Source organism: Aedes albopictus, chromosome 2 (assembly GCF_035046485.1).
Source record: "Aedes albopictus strain Foshan chromosome 2, AalbF5, whole genome shotgun sequence".
NCBI lineage: Eukaryota > Metazoa > Arthropoda > Insecta > Diptera > Culicidae > Aedes > Aedes albopictus.
Window position 1 is genome coordinate 483,306,953 of NC_085137.1, and position 17,583 is coordinate 483,324,535.

Consider the following 17,583-nt stretch of genomic DNA (forward strand, 5'->3'; position numbering starts at 1 on the left):
TATATATTCAATGAGGATTTTTCTTTTCGTGTAGGTCACGCATGAGAACGTTCTTCCATATCCGAACCCAATTAGCGTTCACGATAAGGTCAGTTTACCTATTTTTCTAAAATATGGGTAAATTTTACTCAAATTTGCGTAAACTTTACGCAAATATGGGTAAATAAAACTCATATTTTGCAAAAGTGCACATTCGCATTTATGGGTAATATTTACCCATATTTGGGTTACAATTAGGTACACATTACCCATATTTGAGTCTTGTTTACCTATATTTGAGTATCATTTACGCATATTTGCGGTTGTGCACTTTTTGGAAAAAAGGTAAACTGACCTTAGCGTGTTTGGATTTTCAGTCTCCACTTTCGGTCTGTCTGTACGTTCGATGAAATAACGATGGATTAGATCGGCGGAAGGGTGCTGACGGATTTGGAAGGGTAAACTGCGTATGTTTTTAAGGAGTATCTTTAGGCAGGAAAGGTCTGGGATTGAGTTTGCGGGGGGAGGATTTGCTAAGATTAGAAGAGATTTATAGTACGGGAGGGAATCGATCTCTTGGAGATGTCGGCTAATGAGAAGGGCGCTGAATTTCATTGCTGGAATATGCAACTTGATTCCGCCACTTTCCTTGCTGCGTGCAAGTTGCTGCATAGGGACGGTCGCCGGAACACCGCGGAAGAGGTATCGTCGCATTGTAGCCGTCACTTTTGCAACGTGTGCTGGTGTAGCAGCCAGGTGGGACGCCAAGTACCACATTTTGGACGACAGAAATGTGTTCAGTAGAGTGACCTTTTGGAGAAGAGTCAAACTACGCTGGGAATGCAGCCAAACTAGCCGCGAAAAGTTTGCAACGATTGTATCCCAATTTATCGTTACCATCTCCGCAATAGAATTTACGAAGACGATACCGAGAATCCTGATCGTGTTTTCTGTGCGGAGCCACGGCACAGAGAGGGGATCATTAATTTGGCCAACGTTGACTGCTGTCGTTTTGGCCTCATTCAAGCGTGCGCCAGCTATCGTTTCGAAGCGCCTGAACAAATTTCGCATCGCGTTCAGTTGTTCCGTACTAGTGACGATTGCACTGATGTCGTCGGCGTAGGCAACAATTAAGGTGAAGGTTGCTGAGCGCACCAAACTATGCTTCATGGTGTACGTGCAGTTGATTCATAAATCAACAGTAGATGTATTAGTAATATGTGTACACTTCAAATCCCGGAAACCGTCAACACTTTGTTTATATTTACTATAGTGATCTATCCAACTAAATTTGATTTGCTCCCATTTGTCCCAAAACAATACACGAGGCAATCTACACTATGTGACTGTCAGAGTTAAACTTTAATTTATGATTGCTAGTTTCACGTTTTGAGAATATTCCATACTTTTCCTGTGGTTTCTGGGTTTGAAAATAATAATTAAAAGCCATTTCAATCGACCGCAATACTCTTCTGAGTGATTGGTTCGTTTACCTTTTTGCTCCAGTTCAGGGCTGCCTGATAAGAGAAGATGCTTTCATCACATACTTTCATGCTAACTTATGTAGCAGAACAAAAATCAAACTTTTGCCGAGAATATGTTCTTCCAAAGCTATTTCATATTTTCTAAGAAAATGTTTAATTATTATTACAAACTGTTGATACATTTCAACTCGTTATTACGCCAAATTGTTAAGTTGTTGGAATATAAATCAAAATGTCCCTCGTGGCTATTTTGGCAACACTAGTCAGCAACCAGCATCGCGATCAGCGCGTCGTGTTCGGGTCGGTATTTTGATCTCGTTTTCAAGCATAGTTTATTCGGGCACAAAAGTGAAAAAGTATTAATTCTACATGATGAAATAGTGATTATATCATAAGCATGGAATGTAATGAGTATTCGATCAACTTTTCCAAGTGCTGTGGGCTGCCAAAGTACGAAAAACGAGCGAAATAAAAAGTGTTGTGAATAAGCGGTGATAATAATAAAACGACACCAAGAAGAAGATGCTTAAGTGAATTGAAATAAGTTTAGCACGAAACAGCAAAATAATTTAAGAAAGTAGGTTTAAAATCAACCAGGATATGTGGGGAAAAGTGATTATTACTACGAGTAGCAACTACGACGTGATTTGAACAGGTTAGTTGATTGATTTATTCAATTTTGTGCATCGCTCTCGCGTATCGTGAAAATATGTGGGCAAGAAGGAACGGGCAGAGAGGAAAGTGAGTAAGAGGGAAACAGGGTGCCATATTGACTGCCATTTTTGGTCACCAGGGACTATGTCCTTAAATTTCCCTCACACGCTTGTTCTAGTTGTCGCAGAAGCGGGTGCAGGTACCTACAAAACAAAAAGATGCATGGAGAGAGGGTCTCCTTGCCTAACCGATCGCTGTATCGGAAAGGGTGCTGAAAGCGAGCCGTTGATAAGAAGTCGGGATGAAGAAGACTCTGCTAGGGAATCGCGCTACTTGGGCGGTGGCTTCTATATTCGTCTGTTTTCCACTATAACTCAGTCAATCTTGAACCAATTGACACAATTCTTGGAATGCGGTGAGATAGGTATAGTATCTACCCGTGTACAAAATTTCAAGTCAATCGGTTCAAAATTGACCGAGTTACAGTGGAAAACAGACGAAACAGACGAAGAAAACCACCGCCCAAGTAGCGCGATACCCTATGTGGGCCAGTAAATTTACCAACGCCGCATCAAAACCCAGGCATTGTGTGGAATAAAAATCCGTGATCGACTCGATCGAAAGCGTGATCCAGATCAAAACTGATCAGCTTTCCACAACGACCGTTCGCTTTCATCTGTGCAATCCTGTCCTTGATTGCAAGAGTTGCTTGGAAAATATTTCTTCCAGAGTTAGAGCATTTCTGCGAAGCAGTCAAAATATTGTGGGAGCGGAGCACTTCATCTAACCGCTTTTTCAAAATTTTAGATAGAATTTTATAGTCAAAATTGACCAAGCTAATCGGTCTATATGAACGAGCCGTTTCTCCTCCACCTCGTTTTTTCACCAACACTATTACGCCGTCGACGAATTGCGCTGGAAAGTTTGACCTAAGAGCTTCATTCATAACGAGGTTGAGCTCCCGGTGGATAACATCGAATGTACGCAGATAAAACTCTTTTGGTAGTCCGTCGGGTCCGGGGGATTTTTTCGCAGCACTCGTCCGTATTGCCGAAAGAATATCAGCTGTTGAAATGTCGTTCATACACGCTGCACTTACGTCATCATTCTCTGGAATAACTCCCCAAGCAACCAAAAGTTCGGATTCATCTTGAAGAACGAACTCAGAAGTTTAATTTTGGTTCAATTCCGGTTTCGTTGAACTTGATTCTCCAAAAAGTTACTCATGTATTGTTTATGAACTTGGAAGTACATGTACAAGCTTTTGACTTCTCTTCAAAACGATATTAAAGTCGAAAACAGGTTCAGCAAGAACTTACGTTGAACTTTGGAGCAAAGTTCAATCAAATATTAACCAAACTCATATTAAACTTTTGCGTGCCTCTAAATCTCAAATATAGTTCATTTGGACATGTTCCAACAACTTGAAATGTTCCGTTTTGAACTTGTTTCGAACTTGTTTTGAACTTACTACTCAAAGTTCGGATAAATATTAACCGTACCAAAAGTGAACTTCACTGGAACTTCGGCGACAGCGGAGCTGGGGAGAAGTTTTCATTCGATTAAATCATCTGGAAATCGAGCGCAGCAGCCACAGCTTGTGTTAATTTCACAGGTACACATTGTTTCACTATAATATTTCAACGTACTTACTTGTAATCAACGCAAAGCATCCGTATTGTGTGCGCAAAGGCTGCCCCCGCAGCGGACAACTGGTAGAACCGGATTCCGCCGAAGTTTTTTTTTCGGCTGCGGATGAAAGTCTTCCAGCTTTGCTGGATGTTTTCATCCCCGTCTCACTTGTCGCACCAGCGCGCCGGTAATCGACGTGATGGTAGCCACTGAAAACTTATAAACTTTTCTGAATTATTTGCACTGGCACTAATTTATTGCTTTGCACTTGTTCGTAATTTAAGACGAACCAAAACAAACTGAAAATGTCAAACTGATTAAGTTCACAAGAAGTTCCACGTAAACTTCTTTCGAACCTTCGTCTTCAGGTTCAGAGAAAGTTCACACGCGAACCTGATTGAGCTCTACTAAGTGATATCAGCACATTGAGTAAAATCCCACAATGCCTAACAACACATACATGGAGTAGTGGTTAGGCGCCGGCTTTCAACGAGGAGAACCCGAGTTCAAATCTCAGTAAGTAAAAAACATCAAAAATTATTTCAAACTATTAGTCAATTTGGATTCCACATGAACTAATGTCTCTTAATAATAAATTACTTTTGAGGATTAAGCTCATTTTTTTTAATTTTTTTAAAGCTTATTTTTAAGCTGAATAGCGTTCCTTTCAGCGACACAAGTGTACTTTTTGTGAACTCAAGTTCGGTTAATTACTTAAAAAGTGAGCTGAATAGAATGCTATTCATCTTCCTTCGAATAGCTGATTAAGCCCAAACATGCTATTTTATCCGAACTTTTGGTTGCTTGGGTCTCTCGCAATCGAAAGCATCGCCCGCTTCAACATTCTCCCGTGCATAGAGATTGGTGAAGTACTGTACCATGTGATCTCGTATCGCATCTGGATCGCCGATTACTTCGTCATCATCGTTCAACAATCGCTCGATGGTATTGTTTCTCCTCGCTCTTTCCCCCAGCTGGAATATGGAAAGCGGTTCGCCAGCAACAAGCGTTTCGTTTATTCGGACAAACATTTCGGAAAAACGGCGTTGGTGCGATAGCATTTCTGCTTTCACTCTGTTGATGGTCACTAGCATGGCACGGTTGGTGTGGTAGTCGTCGTATGCCTGCCGTAGCAGTTCATAGAGGCGTTGCTGCTCGTTGTGGAAAGCATCAAAGGCAAGCTTCGATTTCCAGCGGAAAAAAGATTTCAGGCTTGGTTTCGCATGCGAGAGCCACCATTCCATCCAAGACGAATAGTTGCGGCGCTGCCGGGTCCAATATTGCCAGCGAATTTGTATTGTATTTTTTACGAATAATCAGACTTTGGAGACGAAATTGAACTCGCCCTAATATGGTACTAACCTAACATTTATGACACATTTTCGCCTTCTTTCCCCAATTCAGGCGAAACCAGCTGATTTTGTTGTGAAAACATAAACAGCTGGTAGCCGTGAACAATAAGGATGAACGTAAACATCGGTGAAGCAGCTGGTTTTGTTGTGTAAACATGACCAGCTGGTGAGCCGAGAACAAAAGACCTAAATGGTAAACATTGAGACGGCCGGCGAAAACTGTCACATTATCGGGCGAGTTGCAAAAACCCTGTGACTGAGAGTGACAGCGAAATATGAGTACGACGAAATTTATTGCATCAAAGTATAAGTCGAAAAAAAAATCGCAATAGTTCTTCAATGTTTTCGGCGGTTAGGAGATGGGGACGAAGGGACCAAAAACCTCGTCCGGGCGGTCTGTCGGGGAGGGGAAGGCATACTCTCGCAGTTAAAGCTTTGTGGTCCGAGAAACAAACGACATGAACAGCTGTTGTTCTCAGCTGTTGTCGGAGACCGCTGCTCACATAGAGTCGATCGAGTCTGGACGACGAGTTGTGCAGTTATATAAGTGTATCCCGTCTCTCGCGAACGGAGCTGTAGCCATGCATCATACAGTCGTAGCTGTGTTACGGTTGACTGTAGTGCGGGACTCGAGTTGGAGCCCGTTGCATCACACTGCCTAATCACACAGTTAAAGTCCCCACCGAGGATGACGTGGTCGGTACGATGTCGCAGGTAGTAGGCAACGGTGTTGTTGTAGAAGCGTTCACGCTCGGCTCGGAATACCGATCCCGACGGGGCATACACATTACACAAGGTGGTGTTTTGCACTCGTAAGGCTAGTAGGCGGCCGTCTAGGCTCTTTTCGACGTGTGCGAATTTGATGTGCTGCTTAAGAGCAATTGCGGTCCCTCTTCTCGCATGATCGACGTTGCAGATGACGTTGTACCCAGGGAGGGCAAGCTGTTCGTTTTCAACCTCCTGCAGGAAAACAATGTCGAGGTCGAGCGTGCGGATGAATGTGCGGAGAGCTTGTATTTTCGTTGTGTTGGTGATCGTGTTGATGTTGATTGTGCCGATGTTAACACTCGTGTACTCCATTATTGTTGGATATCCTCTCCGGAGTCTCGGCTGTGTTTGATGGAGTCGTTTGGTCGCATCTTTTTCCCTGGCGGTGATCTTCTGCTCCGCTGGTGCCGACTATTGATTGATGACGTCGATGTTTGAGAGGAGTCTGTGTCGTTGCCGTCCGTGTTGCATGTTGTGACGAAGCTTGTCATCGGGGTTGAGAGTGGCGTCAAAAGAACGACGGGCTGTGCTCCAATGGATTTGGCAGCGGGAGGCGGCATCGTGCTTTTTTGTTGTGCTGTTGTGGTTCGCTTTTCTTTCGGTTTGACCACGGTTTCGTTTGCCGTGGAGATTGGGTGTACCTGCGACGGCTGCAGTTTCGGAGGATGGTTGTTCGGCTTGACCGGTTTAGGTGGCAGCGCCGGTTGTTTCGCAACAGTAGCGTAGGATTGGTCTGCTGCGAGTTTTTGCACCAGCAGTTTTTTGTTCTGCACACATGGGATTCCCACATGTACGAACTCTTGGCAGTGCAAGCACGTCTGCCGCTGCCCCTTGTACGCCACTGCCGTGTCTTCACCACGAATCGTCACCAGGGAAGGGATGTTTTTCTTCACCACCATCCTAGCGATACGCACACCAGTTTTGATTCCGCCGAAGGCGGTTCGTTCGTCCCACAAGAGGTCACGAATGTTGATGACGTCACCGTAATCGCCGAGGAATTCGCCGATCTGCTCGTTGGACACCTCGTTGGACAGATCGAACAGGCGCACTTCCACAGCACCATCCTCCATCACGATACGCATCTTGTACGCTTTACCATCAAACACGTATTCGTGCTTGTTGTCGTGTTGTCGAACGATTGCCTCAGCAAGTTCGAGGTTGTTCACCTCCACGAAGGTGCAGCCTAGCCGTCTGCTTGGCTGGAGTAGAATCACATTTTCTCGCGTGAGACCGAGTTCTTTCCCAACGAATTTATGGATTTCTTCGTGGGAAAGTTGTTTCGGAAATTGCGAATAATCAACGCGAAAAGTGTTTTCGCGACGCGGCATCGCGGAACACGACGGCGCGGAATCTGAACCTACTTGTTCTTTGTATCAACGAAAAACGTAAAGAAATAGTCCGTGAACGACTTCCGACACTTGCTCGCTTCGAGATTATCGACTGATCGGCTCGGAAGTTGAGCGCTAACTGAGATCAAGAGGTTTCGGAATGAGTGGCAGTATTTCCATGCCGATGGTGGAACGACTCAAGGGCCGGGAGAATTATTCGTCGTGGGCCTTTGCTACGAAGATGATGCTCATCAGGGAAGGTACCTGGGACACCGTGGAACGAGGGGATCAAGATCCGGCCGATGCGTCCTCGCTCAGGGCATTGGCTACCATCTGCCTAAGCATCGAACCCGTAAATTACAGTTTGGTGCAGGCAGCAAAAACGGCCAAAGAAGCGTGGAACAACCTTAAGGCGGCTTTTCAAGACGATGGCATGACGAGACGAATTGGGCTGCTGCGGAAGCTTACCAGTATTCGCCTGGCGGAATGCTCGTCGGTGGAGCAGTACGTTAACGAGCTGATGTCGACTAACCACAAGTTATCGGAGGTCGGTTTCAAAGTCGACGATACTTGGCTGGCTAGCCTCCTGCTGATGGGACTCCCGGAAACGTACGAGCCGATGATTATGGGCCTTGAGGCGTCAGGTGCTCGGATGACGGCGGATGCAATAAAGGCCAAAATTCTTCAGGACGTAAAGGTATGCAACAACCCAAGGTCGAGTGGAAGCGATGGTGCGTTTATCAGCCAGCAGCGAAAGAAGGCAGCCGAGAAGTCAAGCGTGAAGTGCTTCAAGTGTCAGCGGATGGGCCACTATGCAGCTGAGTGTCCTACAAAGGAATCGAAAAAGAAGCATGAGAGAAAAGGGAACCACCAAGCAGCTTTCAGCGTGTTCCAGAGGAACGGTGAGTCAAATCCGGACTGGATCTTCGATTCCGGCGCAACCTCTCATATGTGCCATGGCGGTGTGGTGCTCGATGGCGTGGAAGAAGTTTCGCAGCGAATCAACGTGGCAAACAATGCGGTGTCATCTGTCGTTGCCACTGGAAACGCCAAGCTGAAGGCGGCCGTTGGAAGTGAAGTGTGCATTTTATCCGTTTCCAACGTGCTTCAAGTTCCGGATCTGGCGATCAACCTGCTTTCGGTGAGTAAGATCTGCAAGAGTGGGTACAGAGTAGTATTCACTGCTGATACGTGTGAAGTGAGGTCTGCGTCCAACGGACTGGTGGCAACTGGAAGAGAGAGTATGGGACTTTACAAGTTGGTCTTGTCCGGCGAGCAAACAGGGTGTCTACTCAAATATGAAAATGAAATTCCCTGATATTTCCAGGATTTTTCCAGGTTTTTGAAAATAATTCCAGGTTCAAGAAACATGAACAAATCGACTAAACTAAACATGATTTCAGATTTCTAGAAGATCGTGGAAGCGCAACTTTTTGGAAATTTCTGATTCTAACTATAATGACATTCAGGGACAACATCCTACCAGCATTTTGGACGGAAGCACGAGGTGATTTCCTGATGGAATTCTTAAAAAACTCCTGGCGATACTTTAGGAGATTTTTCTGCATAATTTGATGAAAATCTTGTTTAGCAAGGAAAACAACAAGAAATTACACTTTATTTTATAAAAGTTAAGCTTGGCCGTTCCAGCAGATAATCTTCCGAGTAGTTCCTGAGCAAACTTTCATAAATATTGTCAGAAATTTAAAAAAAATTGCACCTAACGCTTTTGAACAAATCCTCCAAGAAACCCTTCACGCATAGCTTCAGTTATTGCGCACGAATACCTTCGTTGATTTCGCAAAAGAATCGCTCAAGTATGTATTTTCAGGAATTATAATTTCGCTAGATTCTTCTCCCCAGCGATTTCTCTTTTTATAGAAATTGCTAGCAAAAATGTTAGATATGTTTGTAGGACTTCAGTCAGAAAATCCTTTCAGAGTTTCAAAATAATTGACTTCAAATAACACTGCCAGTTACAGTCGAAAATTTTAAAATGACATAAATTCAACTAGAGGAATTCTGAATTCTTTCAGAGTAGATGGGTTTCGTGGCCGTGCGGCTAGAGGCGTCAGTCATCTAGGCGTCTCATAAGCCTCGTAGTGTGTTGGTTCGATTCCCGCTCCAGTCGGGGAAAGCTTTTCGTCAAACGGGAAATTCTCCATTGCACCACTGGGTGTTATGTGTATTGTCTGTTGTCTAATGTTAGTGCTTGTTCAGTATACTGATAAAAATATCCATATTGGTTGTATGTGTCAGCCTATATAGATTTTTGCAATTAGTCTTTAGTAATACGACATATATTTAACACACATACTGCTGGATGAACTTTTCACATTTCAAAAATATGTGTGAGCGATATAGATTTTGTTATAAAGCCTTTTAAGCATTATAAATCATTTTAAATGATTTGTATTTGCTTCGGTTGTATAAATTATTTAGATTTTTCAGCTCGCCTCAACACTTTCAAAAAAAAAATGAAAAATGAAAAAAAAATGATTAAAACCACACATATATTTATTGGCATACTGCCAATATCGAGACCATTATTAAATTTAACTAGAAATAAATAAACATGAAAAGAAATTTGCGCCAATCCTCCGGTCCTTGCTCCTAGTCCTAGTCGGCAAACTTAGCATTTTCTGCACAAAATCAACATCGAGTTTCTTCGGGAACGCCTGAAATAATGTGAATAGAAACATGCAGCATTAGTATTCCAATGCACCAACATCATATAAAGTTAATAATTACCTTTTAAATACTGTTTTCCATTGCTATAAGATGCACTGATATTGGATTCGATGGATCCTCCGTGGCCCATCTCAGCCATCTCTGTGGGATTCCTAGAGGAATTTCTTCGTTAGCAACGAGTTTGGAAACAAGCTAAAATATAATTTATTTCACAATCAAAAATCACTTTACAGTCTTCGATAAACTTTTTCCTGCACACTTTACTGATTACTATATTCCTAACATTTGGCAAGAAAAATGGAAGCAAGTGAAATTTTTCATACTGAATCCAATTCAAATTTGAACCATATCACAGAGCGCGAGGAGCAACCAGTGGGATCAAAATTTTTAGCGATAATTTTAAACGCAAAAGGGGATTGAACAATTTTGTTTGAGGTTGATGCAATTAAATTTCCATTTTCCCATGCAACCCCCCTTCTACTGTGTATTTACACCCCAGGAATTTTAAAAGGTGAGATTTGATGAGCTTGCTTCAGTTTTGTCAAGATTTTGTTCTCTTACACATACACTCCCGATCAAAAGTTTTGGGTCATCCCCTCAAAAACATGTCATTGTTTTAGGCCCATATCTCCGACAATTTACGTCCGATTTCGAAACCCTAGGTTGCATTCAAAAGATTATAAGTCAAAGTAACTTTGAACGCGATTTAGATGAAACTTTTACAAAAATATTTGTATGTAAACTTTAGCTAAAGTTGCCAAATTTTTTAAAAAATGTATATAAACTTACGGCAGTGTCGCTGGAAATTGAGTCGACCAAATAGAGAGTGGTAATATAACCTATTTTCTATTAGCTTTCGACTGCTTTTTACCGAACTTGGCTAAAAAAAATAGGAAAAAAGTTATTAAGTAAATTAACTCTTGATGTCATCGACCAAAAGTTTGGGGTCACCCCTCAATATGATGTATCATCCAAAAGTTTGGGGTCATTTTCGTAAAACGTGGCAAAGTGATTTGGTAATATCTTCGTCATCTATAGTTCAATTTTAATTCTTTTTGGCTCATTTGAAAGATAATTAACTAAATTTACGTTTGATGTCTTTAATTTAACGTATTCAACGATTTTTATGTATAAAAATGTTATATAAAGTTAACACATTTCATTACATTTCAAAAAATTAGGTAATTGTACGTTAAGTTTTAGTTTGTAAATTTTAACAAATATGTGTGGTTCAATGTCTATGCAGTAAGTACCATCATAGACTAATTTCAAGACCTCGATGTACCAAAGAAAACGATCAAATTTTCGGTGACCAGTCCGGTACCCAATAAATATTCATAACCGTGTATTTTTTTCCGTGTAAATTACCTTTTGTGTAAATTTTACTTAGCGTGTTACACTGATCTGACAGCTCTGACAGTAAGGGACTAAACATAAATTACGTAAAGTGAGTACCGAGGATTGTTCACAATCTGCGAACATGACTGCGGAAAAAATTGCGACCATGACGCCGTTGGTACCATTCATTATGTTTCAAATAAGCCAAGAAGAATTAAAATAGTATGAAAGATGACAAAGATATCACTTTTCCATGTTTTACGATGGTGACCCCAAACTTTTGGCCGATGACATCAAGAGTTAATTTACTTAATAATTTTTTTCCTAAATTTTTTAGCCAAGTTCGGTAAAAAGCAGTCGAAAGCTTATAGAAAATAGGTTATATTACAACTCTCATCTTAATATTTGGTCGACTCAATTTCCAGCGACACTGCCGTAAGTTTATAGTCATTTTTTTAGAAAAATTGACAACTTTGGGTTGAGTTTACATACAAATATTTTTGTAAAAGTTTCATCTAAATCACGTTCAAAGTTATTTTGACTTATTATCTTTTGAATGAGACCTAGGGTTTCGAAATCGGACATAAATTGCCGGAGATATGGGCCTAAAAAAATGACATGTTTTTGAGGGGGTGACCCCAAACTTTTGATCGGGAGTGTATTTATCGCTTGCATTGATTATTTTCACTGTTTTCACCACTTCCTATGAGATACCCGGAACCGGTTCCAAGATTGTACCTATTGTCTCAAAGGCTTAGGGACAAAACGTCGAAAGACAAAACGTCGAATGCCAAAACGTCGAATGCCAAAAGGTCGAAAGGACAAAATGTTGAAAACGAGTAATCTAAGCAAATAGTGAATTGTTTATTCTTTTAAAGAAACCCCATTCTTTCACTTGTATCTGCCAATTAGTACAGAGGGGACACAGACAAACAGACGTAACTCTCAGAGGAAATTCATCAAAAACTTTTGCCCGGTGTCATTTCTATGAGCACACTGCCACCTGTTGGTAGAACCGCGCGCGACACTGTCGGCCATGATGGATTTCGATTTGACGTTTTTCTGACACGCACACTACTACACAAATTGCCTGTAATTTTCGTTTGCATCATTCAGCAACGTGTACACTGGCAAACGTCAAAGCGATCGAACACTAGCTCCTCTGGTGGAACGATCGCGCAAATCAAATGAAATTTGAATTGATAGTTAAATACATGTGCCAAGCCGTTTTGAAGAGTGTTACGTCTGTTTGTCTGTGGAGGGGAGCCTTCCTGAGTCTCCCTGAAACAACACCTCAGGGTCGGCATGTATCTAGCCCAGTTTTTCGCGGGTAGGGAATATTCGCACAGTAGTATATAAAAAAACTTCGCGAACTTTTCCAGCCTTTTCTTCTCCCTACACTTTCCCACATTCTTAATCGCTACTCTAACCTGTCTTCATCCTCTACTTCTTCGGGGCCGCTACTACTGCCACCTAGTGTTGCATTTGTACTGAAATAACTTCCAAAAGCTTGAATGTGTCATCAAATCCTATGTATGTGTGTCCTGCCCAAGGTTCTGCACAAGGACTTAGTGACACATGCATACATACGTTGTTGCGCGGAAATATGCGCCACAATGACCTGGAATATTGTGGCATGGGTTCTGCACCCAAATCCCAACCGTTTCCTAATCTCAATTGAGGGTGAGTTTCTGAATCGAATCAGCCAGAAACATGACCATTTCAGTTTACCAGGTACCATCAGGGTACCATGTTGGCATTCTGCGAAATCAGTTCTTGCTATTACGTTCTCTTTCGAGATCATGCGCGTTTCAAATTTTGAACTGAACAATGTTTAAATTATGTTTGATCGCAGTGTGCCGCATTTGAACTTCAACGCAAATTGATCGCATTTAAATGCAACACTGCGAGTGGCAGACTGCCAGTGCCTCTATAGCCGGATCTCTGGCACCTTAAGGGTGGCGATGGCGATTATCGGACGCATTGTTCCATCAAGGGTCTGAAGCATCATGGAGTGCATGGCAGTGACTCCCACCTAAGATAACGAGACAATGTTCGTGTGTCCCCGTCAACCCCCCCCACTACTTGACAGATGAACTCAGTTTCGCGTACCTACTTGCAAATCGTAGATGTCGCTACTGTACGTAAACAACGGGTTCATCCTTCACTGACGCAACAATTTTTGTCCATGCGAAAACATATTTTTGTAGCGTGGTGAGTGGAAGCCAAAGAGAGGCTAGCGTTTCGTATCAAAAGGACGTATTCTACAGAAGCGCAAAAACTAATGTTCATTGAATTCAAATTATTTTGAATTTTCTTTTTGTTGCTGTATGAAATGTAATAATAGCACATGTTTAAACGGTCGTGCATATTATTTTGTTACTGCACATACAAAATAAAACCGAGGATAAAACTCGAAAAAAAAATTGCAAATGATTATTTTTAACTTCTTTTTGGCTTTGCCACCGGATATGCAGCTGTAAAATGTTGGCATAGTTAGTAATTTATTACTAGCAGCTTGCAGGTGCTTATTAACCGCACCAGAAGAAAACTTGGATTTCGAACTATTTTTATGAAAGTGACTATTTTGCCTCTACCCGTTTTATAGATACATACAATTTTCGGTCTCGATGCTGAACTTAATTTGCGTTCTCTTACGCCAGAAAAATGAAAACAACACATTAAGATTCCTGTTTATTGTTTTAATATATTTTGTGCGGTGTGTTATTCTTGGATTTCGTCCTTTTCAAAAGTAGCGCTTGCCGCTTTGATTCTGACAGTGCCACCCGGACCAAAATTTTTAGGTACGCTGACGTTGTTCGGCAGCTGTCAAGAAGCTCCCGGGTTGGTCCCCGTTAATCAGTTCGTCATCCTGCTATTTTGGTAGATCTACTATACTGCCGTGAATCGCATATCTGTCCCATTTGCATAGGAAATCCAGCAAAGATGGGACGGATATGCGATTCACGGCAGTATATCGCCACCCCTCTCAGGCTACCAACAGGATCGTTTTGAATTCACACAAAATCTGAGAAAAAAAATCCACACTAAACTGCGAACACTTACACACTTTTCGACGTTTTGTCCTTTCGACGTTTTGTCTTTCGACGTTTTGTCACCCATTCGTCTCAAATATGGTCTGAGACTAGTTTCTTGCTAACTGTTCAACAGGTTTTCTGAAAAGCTGAAAATTGATGTGCATGTATGAATTTGATTCATTTTACATTTTGGTCATTCTGGCGGGACATACAAAACGGGTTCTGGAACACTACCGGTAGTCTGTAATGTGATCTGTGACTATTTTCTTGTAAACCGTTCATCAGGTTATCGAAAAAGCCGTGGTTTGATGTGAACTGGTTCTGGAACACTACCGGTAGTCTCTGTACCAGACCTCAAACTACTAACACTGTTTTCATCAATGTTTGATGTGATCAAAGGCTGAGTTGTTGAAAATCGTTGATCAGGTTATCAAAAAAGCCGCGATTTAATGTGTCGCATGCATGGGTTTGGCTCCCATATGCATTTGACCACTTCCAGCGGGACACCCGGAACCGGTTCCGGAATACTGTTGGTTGTACCTGTGAGAATCTTTCTCTGTAATGATTATTCAACAACTGTATTCATTATTTGTATAAACTTTATTACCGATACTTCAATATTACATACAATGATTCACACTCCAGACAACAATAACAACATCTCCACATATGACAGATACTCAATGTAAACATACACGCTAAACGTAATAGAGTAATACAATAATGTGTTGTGTGCATACCACAAGGTACCACATCTCGTTTTTTCTCCAGATCCGCAGCAAGGTCACTCCACGTTGTTTTCGCTTATAGTCTCCTCAGTTTATGAACGTCTCGCTTCAGTCTCACATCAGAATTAGTAGTACAGTCATCCATTTGGTCATCCATCTCTGCTCGGCATTTTGGTAAATTACTTGGCCGTTACTTATGGTTGTACCTAAAAAGAAATATTATTTTGACCCAAGTATTTTCCCAAATCCCAAAATATTTTTAATACTGAGTGTCAAGCTAAATATTACCTTTGCTGATGAATTAATTGAATTGCTTTCCTCTTCTCAAATGTTTTCAATGACAGCTAGCATGCAAACATTGTATACTGCCCACTGATTTTTTTTTTGACATGTCCTTTCATAGAAGAATCTCATACAAAAGGTATGTATATTCAGATTATTATTCAGACATTTTTTTTACTAATATGTCGGAACACTGCACGAATGTTACAGTGGAAATATTATCAATATCCATTAACTCGTTTTCGATCCAAAGTGTCCAAGTGTCATACAAACACTATTTCCTTTTATGTTTTTTTTTAGCGAACTTCGCTGGAACTCGTTTCTTATTCAGAATATATTCAGAAGTTTGGCTTTACAGATTTTGTTTTCTAAATATCGAAAAGATTGATACTTTTTTTAAATCAAATCAGGGTTTCGAAAAACGTCACTTATCCAAAGCAATATTTGTAATACTAGTTTTAGCTAAATAGTAATTTGAAAACTTGAAAACATCCAGTTTTTTGAATTATATTTAATACATATTGTTCACAAAACTCGCACCCGCACTAGCGCACCGGTTGCTGGTATTGCGCATCATTAGGCTACTTAATAGCTGAAATTTGCACTAATCTGAATCGAGTTGTTATGTTTATAAGTCGGTTATACATCAATTTTCGCACCGCCAGTCACTTCGGCTTCCATCCGAAAACGTAATGATAGTAGCCAATTATTATATACAAAGCAATTTTCTTCAGATAACAAAATAAATCGATCATCTTATTGGAGCATTTTTCGACGGTTCACCTATATAGGTGTCCACGTTTTTAGGAATCTGAATGAGTTTATTTTTACGGTTTGGTCGTTCAATAGGTTTACATTCTACGAGGTATATTTTCCCGCATTTACTGGTGATTCGTGCTCAATCAAACCTATTTTAACATTACAAAACCAAAAATTTGTTCCTTTGATGTCGCTCTTTTGGGTTCTGAACTGTAGGACTTATTTTCATGATGAACCTCCAAAATATTGCAAAAGCCCCTCAACATGTTATTTTCTCACTCTAGATACCTAATGAAGCTATTTCAACAAGCCTTTTCCAAATTATTCGCATTCAATGTACCGTCAAAATTTAGGACTTTTTATCTTTAAGTAACTCTGATTTTCTACATATGCTAATCATATTGATAATATTCTCAGTTCGTTGGATCGGACTAGAATATTCTGCAATATTGCAAAGCCCAATCATCTGTCTATCATATCACTTATTTCACATCTTTTCGATGAAATACATCCTCATTTTTTTTGTTAACGCTTACAAGTCTGACGTAGTGCACACTGACCGTGATTGTCTGTGTCATTATGGCCCTTACGCTTGCCTCTACGATTTAATTCTATGTACTGAAACTATTTAAAGCACATTTTTATTCAAATTTTCAATGAACTTATTAACACAAATATCACTTATACAAGTAAACACATTTTTATTGGTAAAAATCCATGGATTTAAGGACAAGGTATTTGGAGTACATAGCTCAAAATTTCTAGAGCACCGTTTTTTAGAACCGTTGAAAGGATTTGGATGAAAATGCATCACGCTAATTGTTCAGTGGTTGTCAGCAGCGTGATGCATTTTAATCCAAATCCGTTCAACGGTTCTAAAAACGGTGCTCTAGAAATTTTGAGCAATGTACTCCAAATACCTTGTCCTTAATATATAAATTTTATTTGTACACACGTACTCGTTTTCCACGCTGGATCACACATAAAATCGATGGACCTTATATAAACTATGTGTATCTACACATGAAGAGGGTTATCTATGACAAATTGCAAAAATCTATGTGTGCGACACATGCATACAATATTTGCAGTTTTTTCAGTGTATGAAATCTGAAAATTCAAACAAGGTAACATGTTAGTAAATGGTACCTGTTTGCATTAATAAGCTCGACTGAAAAACAAACCTCATAATCCAGCTTTCATTAGATTTATCTATTCCTGTAGTTACAGAAATGATTATTTTTCATTATTCCAATATCTTGTGCTTTTGATATACTGTACGTTATTCTCCTCAATTATAGTTTCAATACTTTAACTGATCAAAATTTGTCTCTTCCTGTAAGTAAATTGTTGTGCAGAATTTGTTGTTGAGCGTACTGCTGTACCTTGCTCTCTAACTTGTACCACAGTTCTTGGCAAGATGGCCCACTTATTGGCAAAAATGGCACTATATCCAGTGTTAGGCAATCATAAGTCAAAATGCCCCTCCTGACCACACCCGATTCATTTTATATTCAAAGACTTCAGAAGTGATTACTCCTTGGATTACT